Here is a 10,482-nt window from a genome sequence, read left to right on the forward strand (position 1 = left end):
TATAATAATTATAATTATAGGACATAATTCCTTCAGGAACCACTGTGTATAGAAACAGCAGTTGGAAAAGCAAACGTACAATTCTGGCATTGGAAGAATGATACTGTAATGACAGTATCTGTGGAGACATCTTGAAATGGTTATGCTTTCTTTTTGTTTCCCCTCTGTCCTCTATCTCCCATCTCCTTTGAAGGCATCCCAAAGCATCCTCAGATGCAAACACTTATTGCTTTTTGAATTTTGGAAAGCTTGTAAAAATGTATGAGCCTTGCTAGGAGTATTGCTAAATGAAGGGACAATTATTCCAGCTTTTGTTTGTTCTGATGAGCGATGTGTGAAGGTACGAATGAGAGTGGGCACTGATGGACAAGCACCTTGAATGAAATTTTGTCTGTATCCAAATGTAGCATGTGTCCAAACCTGTCTGACCTTGTGATTTCTGTCTCCCCATTACCTGAGAAAACTCCATCTGAGGATTTTACGGGTGTAAGGAGAGGAGCTTTGGAGGGCAGATAAGAACAGGATGTGTTTAAAAGGTCCGATCTGAGATTTCATGTGGAATAAGAAAAGTGTCTGTTCCAGAAAGCCCTATTGCTTTATTATTAGGAGCATGTGATCAGAGCAGAGCTGACTGGAAAAACACTGTTTCATCGAAACCCAAGTTGTGGGGATTTCTTCATGGGTTTAACTATTCTGACATATTTTCCTGAGGGGAGAAAATTATCCACACAGAACATACTTGCTTTGAAATAACATTGAATTCTGGCTTGAAGAGTTCAGCCTGCTTTCTATCCTGAAGATATGAGATAGCTCTGCATTCTGTTAAAAGGCATCTCTGAGGAGGAAAATGGGCCCCAAATCAGTTTCCATAGATGAGAAGAAAGGATTCATTGTGAAACTGCATGATGCAGTCGGAGGGGGTATCAAGAGGCGCCAGCTTTGCTGAGAGGGAGACACAGGGATCAGCAGGCTGTGGGAGAGATTGGGGGGGAAAAGAGCAAAAAGAAAACTGTAAATCACAGGAAAGTGTATGCTGTGGTGGAAAAATAGAAGAGAAGAAAGTTGTGCTATGGTTTCTCTTGTAGTGATCCTCTTCATGGTAACTTTTTTCCTGTGGGATGTGCACATGGGCAAGGGATAGGTCTGTCATTTGTTTTCACAGCCCTGGCTCTGTTCTGCCATCCCTCCTTTTCAGATTTTGGTGCAATAGCATCACTCTTACATGTGGCAATTACGTTTCTGTGTATCTTGTATGTGTTTCTGTAAAAGTAAGTATTAAGTACATACAGGTAACTTTGTGCCCAATTTAAAAAAAAAAAAAAATCACCTTTGCATTTTTACAGTGAATTTAAATTGAAAACTGGCGTATTTCAGCTTCAAAAGGAAAATGTTGACCAGTTTGTTTTTCCTTTTTTTTTTTTTTTTCTTTTTCTTTTTTCAAAGTCCCATTTTCCTTTTTGTAAGTAGCAGCTCCAATACTTCAGAGAGCTGGGCTGGGCTCCCGTGTCCCCATCCTGCTCCACCACCTTTGCACGGATCCTCCAGATCTTCTAAAGGAAGCAAAGGCACTTTGTGGCACGCTGAGCTATTCCAGCTGAGGTCTCTGCCTTGTCTGCTTGAAACGTTCTCTCCAGCTGTCTGAAGATCACTCTCAGCCTTGAAATCCACCTGGGCATTTTCCTCCTGCTCGGAGCTGTGTGTCCTCACATCCTCTGTTTTGGTCTCATTGTTTCAGATCTTCCTGGGGGAGTTCTTAGCCTTTTCTTGTAGATGTGTTTTTCATTTTTTTTCACATTAATAATACTGGAAGGGGTCAAGGAGGGGGGAAGGAAGCTTCAATTCTGCTGGAGTTTTTTCAAATTGGTTCATCATCATTAATCTTCCAATGTTATTTCGTCCCTTAAAGCTTCTTGGTTCATTATTACCATGAAATAAAGAGGAACCCTTTGTTCAGTAACAAGGGAATTTGTGTCTGTCAAGGCAGCAGCTTTTTGCTCCAAATTCCATATCTAATTTTGCAGAAAAATATTGTCAGCAAATTGCTTGAGGTATTGCAGTGAAACACAGGGCTTATGTTACCACCAAACATTCATGCTATTATGTAAATTTTTGCAGAACTGTATTATCAGAAAAATAAATAAATGGACTGACCAGAAAATATACCTGAAATCAAGATGTGATGGGCACAAAGAAGAGCTGGCTAGTGACATGGTAAAACAATTAGCTGTCTGCTTAAATGACACCTCAATTTCATTATACACAGAGAATTTAGCTTTATTCATTAATTATTGAGAAATAACTTTGAACAGAAGAATAATGCTTTCTCCATACGTGTAATCTGTGCTTGTAAAGCAAAAAATCCCAGCAATTCAAAATGGAAATGTGTTTATTGGCATGCTTAGTAGTTCTCTTCTGCCAATATGTGGAGTACTCAGTGTTTGATTTCCTACATCTGGGCTTCCCAGCTCGGCTTTCTTGGGAACCACCAGCAGCGGTGTATGCAGCAGCACCTCGCTTGGTGCATGTGGCTCTTAAGGTGCCATTCAAAGAGGCTGGTGCAGCAGTACCCGTGGTGGCATGCACAGTAAACCCTGTGCCACCTTACTCCAGGCTTCATTTAGCCAGGGCTGAGGCCCAGATACTCAAAATTATCTGATTTCTAGCTGGAGGCCAATAAATGCAAAAGATCATTTTTGGTTGTGCAGAGATAAATATCACTATTCTGAAACTCGCGTTTTCTCCAGCTTCTGGAAAATAATTCTGTGACCATATCTCTGTTCCAAATGTTGCTACATTTATCATAATTGGCATTATATTTAGAAACTGGGTTGTCATGTTCTAGTGTTTTGAACTGTTTGTCTTCAAGTCCTTTGGAATATTGCACAGATCCCTGGAAAGACCTGGATCTAGAAGAATGAATACAAATCCCCAAACGCTGCTTCTGTACCACCGAAGCTCAAAAAAAATAGTTTCTGAGCTGCACTTGGGTTCTTCTCCAATTATTTCTTACTGGATAGGGCCCAAAGAGCCTAGTGTCCCGAGGACTTCACAAATCCAGTAAAATACTCACTCAGCACAGCCCACATGCTACCAACTGCCTCCCCCAGACATATGGCTATGTTTTTTGCCTATCACTATATAAGGTTAGAGTAGGGCAGAAACGCTTCCCCCTCCTGCTCAAGGGAATAAGTGTGACAGTTTTTCTAAATTAAAACAAAACCAACTTACACTCAGGAGCGTGACTAATGCAATATACCCCAAGTGACTTATAAGATATGCCAGTGGAGTAGTCGCTTCATTGACTTCACGATGTTGTGCAGTTGCTGACTATGACTTGCAATTCTGTCTCTGTGGTTCAGGCATGTCTAGAAGCTCCCATCAAAGGTCAGATGTCTCCATGCACACAATGAGGCATGACCTGGTAAGATAGACCCCAGTCGTCACAACTCTTCTTGAAATTCAGTGTTGAGTTTTCAGTACGTGTTGCTGTTGCCTGGGATGGAAGTCTCTTATCTTCTCTGGTAGCGAAATTCTTCCGATGGCTGCTAGTGACTCGTCCGCCACATTGGGTGGCAGAACCAGAGGTGGCAAGGATGATGTTTACAGTAGAATTTTTGCATTGTTTTTCCCTTTACAGACATTTCTTTGCTCTAGTCTTGCCTCAAGAAGTCTCATATGCTTCAGAAATGCTCTAGATAGAGATTGTTACTACTGCCATTTAAATCCTTTTGCTGCTGGGAATTAAAAGGACAATTGCAATAACACCGCTGTATCATTAGCAGAAAAATATTATGTCAGGATTCAGCAACCGCTGGCAGACGGCATGTGGGAAGGGTTGAATAGCAGGGCAGAAACGGGCCCTTGTTGCCTTGGGAAAGGCACTGTCTCTGCTGGTTTCTGAACTCAGCTGGAGCTGGGAGTTGTTGCCTTGCACTGGGACAAAATAACATCGCCTGGCTGAATGGAGGCTTTTCATTCACAGAAGCTACATCTCCAGGCTCTGCTGAGTTTCTCCCAGTGCACTTACTGCCTTGATTTGGGGAAGAATAAACATTGTGTGCCATACTGCCTTTGCAAAGCTCCCCACTTCTATGTTCTTTAATCAAACTGTATCGATGATCTGATGTGTCCAATGTGCTTGTAAAGGATACCTAGAACATTGGAGACTTACAAATAAATAGAAATTATAGGAAGAGATTGAGCCTATCATCAGAGCAAACACTGCTGCTGCTACCCTGGAGAGTGAGTGGCACCGTTCTCTGCAGGTTTCATGACTTGACTCTGCTCCTTCAGCAGTATTTCAAATATTTGGTCTTTTACAGCTACTGGGCAGGCTTATTCTTGCAAGCTTTTGGGAACAAAATGGTTGAAGATGGACACTGTTATGATTGAGAGGATTTAGGACTGGGTTCGAAGATTTGCATTCTCATTCAGCCAGGATCTTCCTGTGCAAACTGCTGAGGGTCACTTGATCTCTCTATGCCTTGATTTAGCTTTGTAGAAAAAATAAATGGTCCTTTATGTTATCTATATAGATCATAAATGATAAGGACATGGACTTATGTATGTAAATACCTGGTAATGCAGATTTCCCAGTCATGACTGGGACTTCTGGTCGCTACTGTCCTACAAATAAGTAACAGGATGGCAATTTCTCTTGCGTGGCCTTAATGAGATCTTGAACGTAATTTGCATAAGAAAACATTCTGGAGTTCAGTTCTATTTTCTGCATGCTAGTCATTAAACATGATAATGTTTCCTACTTAGTGCTGTCCTACTTGAATCTTGAAAACGTTAGATTCATTGGGGGCTGGGTGGGAGGGGGAAGAAGAGGAATTTAAAACTTTTATACTTAATGGATCATGTGTAAGTCTCATAGGTTTTACTCAAAACTCATCATTGGTTTTAATAGATCTGCTTAACAAGTGTTGGTCTGAAATGCTTCAGGGTAATTAATGCTAATTCTTACATGGCCTTGACAGTTCTGCAAGAATTCCTTCTAAAAGAAATAATCAAGGGATAAGTTATTATTTTAGCATAATGACGCATTCCAGGAATTAGGGTGTTAGAAACTAGATAACTAAGTTGAGAGGAATTTCTTATAAGGTTAAAGCACAAGTGCATGAAAGTTCCCAGATGTCTTTCTAACTAACCTTACAAAAATATAATATGACCAGAATCTACTCTTATATTCAGCCCATAGAGCAAAGTAAAGATGGTTGAAAGGAAGTATCTGGTTCCCTTCCCCTGTCACTGATAAATACGGACCAAATTAGGAAAGCATTGAAGCATACACTTAGAGGAATGCTTAAGTGTTTTCATCAGGGTGTAAAGTAGTGAATTAGAGCAACTCTTACCCTTGTTCAAACCACACTGATGTCAGTGGAAAGACTGTCATTAACCTCTGAGGATTTTGCATTAGATCTGTGGGTAAAATTCTGGTTCTTTTGAAGTCAGTGGCGAAGCTTCCATTAACCTGTGCCTGGGACTTCATTTATTTTGCAAAAGGAATGTTCCCAGCATAAAACATATGATCATATCCTGATAAATATAAAGAAAATTGATGCTATTCATTTAAGAATATCCAACACTACCAATTAGTAGGAATTTCGAATACAGGAAAAAAGCTAATCTAATTATGTGAAAATCCTTGCTGTGTAATAAAATAGAAGTGGTTTCTGCCTGTCTTACTACAAATAAAAATTATCAATATTCAGAAACACGTTTGAATTTATTTTAATAGGTGTTGAAAATACTTTTTTTTCTTAAACTGCTTGGTAACTATTATAGTCTACTTTTACCAGCCATAAAGCTTCATTTGCCTTACAGTCTTCAGTTGTTTGTCTACTCCTAGTAACATTTTGGAGGCAACCTGTTCATATTTTGTAAGGTGTTATAATGAAACCTGGAAGTTCTGTTCATTCCATGTTTCCAAGTCATTTTATGTGAAAACCTGTGAAAAAGAAAAGGAGTCTGAGACTTTGAGGACAGATAAAATTGGTCTTCAAAAGTTCAGGAAGAGCAATTGCATCAATCTAGAAGAACATGGTTAGGGCTAGAATTCACGAATACAAACTGAAAGAATTGAGTGCATTTACCCTAAAGAAGCCACAGTGAAGTGATAAAAAGGCACTCTGAGTTATCATTTTCCTTCTGAGGGGAAAAAAAATATTAAGTACCAGTGTAATAATAGAAAATGTATCAAGGGATGTAAAATATTACATAGTGAATAGAAAAACTTTCTAAAGTGGGTCTAGAGGGTGGCTAAATTATGGGCGTGTATGCTAAATTATGCTATAGGGAAACTGAAGTATAAATATTCCGAATTTCTTTTAAACTGTATTCGATTAATTTTCATAATGGAGGAAGTGCTATTTCATCTAAGAAGTTGGATTTTTAAAAAAAAAAAAAACCCAACAACAAAAATAGGCAACCCTCAGAGATGAGCAGTTTCCACTGTGAAAAGTACATCTAGAGGATGAGATTTTTCAAAAGCCTGTAAAGCATTGGTAATCCTAAATACTTAAATAGAAAAATAAATGGAGCCTAATATTCAAAAGAGCTTTTAACCAACGTTTCCAGAGGAAGCCAGAGAGCAGCTTGCAGAGATCTCCAAGAGCGGGGTTTGAGGAGGCGTGCAACACTGCCTCCTCACCCACAGAATGTTTATGGAAGAAGGTGTTGCCGGTGCCGGGAGCAGGTCTGCATCCTCCGGAGGGGCAAGCCCACATGGCAACTTGGCTGTGAGCATAGGCCTTCAAGTGAACATATTTTATAAAACGCGAGCAATCACATCAAGTCATGGCATGCTTTGTCTCCTTTTTACATACTCTATTTCAAATAGGATTATACACTTTGCAGGTAACTCGCCAACACTGCACGAAGCATTAGTGCAGTTGCTGAACTGGAAAACTCATTCACTGTGTCTTATGAGTCACATACCCTGAGGTCTGGGAGCTACCGAGTGTCCTAAGCTGATACTAAATTTGTTCGGAATTGAGGGTACTCAACAACCCCAGAGACTGTGTCAGGATGATATCAGATGAATTTATTTTGGAGGAGTGACTGCATGGCAAATTTCTGTGATAGCTTTCTGATTTTCACTGCCTGCTCTGCATTCCCTCATGACTGCAGTTAGGAAACCTACATCAAAACAGATGACATCATGTGACATCACGTTTGAAAACATTCATGCACATGACTTTGAAACACTACATGTTTTTTAAAGATTATGAACATTATCTCCCTGGAGCCTTTTGTGCTGAGAGATCTCCCTGTAACTCTTCCCCATGTGTCTAATAAACTCACAAATGAAGACATAAATGCAGGTCTTGAGAGAAGCCAAACAACTAAAATAAGACAGCCAATTAATCTGAAAGCACATTTACCAGTTAATGAAGTGTTCCTGAGTTCTTGAGTGCTGACAAGGAATCTATGTTGGGAAGTATTTCTTGCTCCAAGGTATCCATTTGCAACAAAAGCCCTGAATGGCAGCCTCTGCTAAAGAGCTGCTCAGTCCATCCTCCCAGTTCAGTTGTATATTGTTCACAATATGTTTTCTTGACCGGGCTACAGTAAATATATCTGGACTATGTTTCCCAGGGTTGCTTATGAACTGTCAAGTAGAACAACATTAAGAAATGTAGGAGAAAAGGAAATTACATTTGCTTGACGTATTTGTCCTTCACAAATTCATGTTGGCTATTACTCATTTCACGTCATCTTCTGGTTTCCTACAAGTTAGTTATTTCAGTATTTCTCTGCATACTGAATGACGTACGAATCCCTGGATCCTACCTTGCTTGTTTTCTAGCAATCTGGGTTCTCACCTGTCTCAACTTCTGCTCCAAAAACTGTACAACCAGTTCCCTCAATACTACTTTGATTTTTTTTTTTCCTGACCGACAGATATAAACCCCTCCAACTTAGCCACGTATTCTTTGATCTCTTCTGATTTTTGTCATAGTTCATACACTCATCTCTCTCAGACAGCATCAATTTTGTTACGCATCTGATCACAATTAACCTTTTTAGTGAGGACTGAGGCAGAAGAGGGAGTAAATGCTTTGGTCTGCTCAGCATCATTTATTGAGACATTCTTTCCTGTTGGGTAGCAGACTGACTTTCTTTGACCTTCCCCTTCCTACTAATATAGTCTGTTTTCTTGTTTCATTTTGTGTCTTGTTAGCTGTGCCTTTGTCTTCCTCCCCCCCCCCACGCTGCAGCAGTTCTTGAACACACTCTTAGAAATTAGATGAGTAAATTGTATGTTTTCTGATGCCTCTAGGAGTCAACTCTAGAAATACTCCAGCTGCAGCTTTAGCCGAAGTCTGTTGTAAAATCTTATGCATTAACATTTAGAAGGAATAATAATCAGAGGATCAAGTAGCATCTGATTGATCTTTTGTGGAATATTTACTGTAATATTTAGGGTACCATAACAGTAACTTGCTAGGCCACTAAAGGTCATACCCTTTCCTGGATCTCTAAACAGTATTTATAATTCAAGAAAGATACCTATTATATCTGAATATATATTAGGCTTACCTAAAAAATATCCTACCTAGTAGACCTTTTTTTTTTGATGGGATTTTACTAATTGGAAGATTTTTTAAAACATTGATTTTTTTTTTTTGTCCAATTTTTATCCTTGCTTTATCCTTTCATTAGTGCTGTGCTTGAAAAAACTTCTTGAAATGTTGTCTATCACCATTATTTTGTTTTTATAATAAACTTTGTAAAGCCACAAAGCTGCAATGTTAATACAAAAGAAATAACTGATATTGTATACATACAAATATTAAAAATTCTTTCAAAAAAATGGTAGCTTAACTGGGCCTTAGAAAGACATTGAGTATCTTGTGTCACCTGTGATTTCAGAGGGACTGGCATGCCAGAGTGCATGTTTCTAACTGCCATCGCCTTACCTTTCTCCTGCCCAAACCAAAGGTGTTGGGAGTTGTAAACTGTCAGATTTTCACTACTGACAACAGCCATGTGCAATCAGCAGTTCTGACTTCTCCTCCTATTGAAACCATCTGGATTATTTGATTATTGTCAGCTGTAGAACCAAATGCTCTATAACTATGAATAGCAGAAAGTCTCTACGTCCCCATGGGCACGTGAACATTAAAGATAGTACCATTTTTGTGTTGGCCTGCCTGTCATGAGACTTTTGTTTTTTAAAATGACCAATTGTTTTTTAAAGCTGAATTAACCATTTATATGGCCACTGAAAGTCAAAAGTAGTAGTATTAGGAGTTAGTGCCCAAATCCTACTGAAATTCATCTGATACTCCTTTGTGATAATGAAAATCTCTTCCTCCTAAGCAGAAATATCAATGAGGGTATAATGAAATGATATTTACCTGTTTCTGACACAGGTTTTGAAGACTTTACTCACCTCTCCCTGCCCAGCCAGGGACTCCAAACACCTGAACTCATCCAGTATATATTTGCTACTATATGTCTGTCCTTTAGATGGAAAGTTTTTAGTAAGGTTATTAGTACATGAAATGCTGGTGTTTATTTAAATGCAGCTTCCTTCAACAGTGTGCTTTCAGCTTCTTTATGGTGCACCAACACCACGTATTTTCATATTTAAATCTTTTGTGGGCTTTTTAAATGTAAAGGTGTTACTTGCAGATGGAACTCATATGAAGTTTAGACTTGCTCTATTACTGTTACACAAGAACCAAAATAACATCTATTTTTTTCCTGTAAGTGCGTGGTTAGTCTTTGTAAATACTGAAGACTAACTTGTGCTATTTAAACAGGAAGGATGACTAACCAATTTAAATTAGCTGTATTGGCATCGGCCTAAGATAAGAGGTATGTGACTGTGTAATTGCTGCTGAAACTTGGGGGCTGGCTACAGCAGCGCTGTGGTGTGGAGCGGCGTGCAAGGTGTAGCTGTAAATGCGCGTGGTGTGGGTGCTGGATCGGGGCTGCTGCACCTCTTCCACCAAGGACTCTGCTCACAAGTGGTCTCCTTCCACGGCACGCTATGGTAAATATCCATCAGAGTCTGTTAGCCCTGTGGCTGTATGACCTCCCCACAGCCTCCTGGGACCCTAAGACAAGAAACAGAAACTAAGGGGAAGGTTTTGGAAAAGCACTGTAAGACCTGCTAGTATCCATATGGTTAAAAATGCTAAACTGCTATACAGGAGTGTCTGCAAAGACTTGCTTTTGGAAAGAGCCGGTGATATTTGCTGAGAATGTAAGTGTGTGGCATTATTGCCTACAGCTCTCTTGCAAGCACCTGTACAGGTCTGCGGGGAGGGCTTCTCTCCTGCACCTGCACAGTTTGGGCTGGGGGATTTGACCCCTGCCAAAAAAAAAAAAAAAGAAGAAAGAAAGAATCTAGGACTGAATCCAGCAGAAATAATCACCTCCATGAAAATGAGAGTCCTCAGGTACCCCTTTGACTGCTGTTGAAAGGATGATGGCTTTGGGTAATAAAAACCGTAGTGCTCTTTC

The sequence above is a fragment of the Fulmarus glacialis genome, unplaced genomic scaffold (assembly GCF_000690835.1).
Source record: "Fulmarus glacialis isolate BGI_N327 unplaced genomic scaffold, ASM69083v1 scaffold22605, whole genome shotgun sequence".
NCBI lineage: Eukaryota > Metazoa > Chordata > Aves > Procellariiformes > Procellariidae > Fulmarus > Fulmarus glacialis.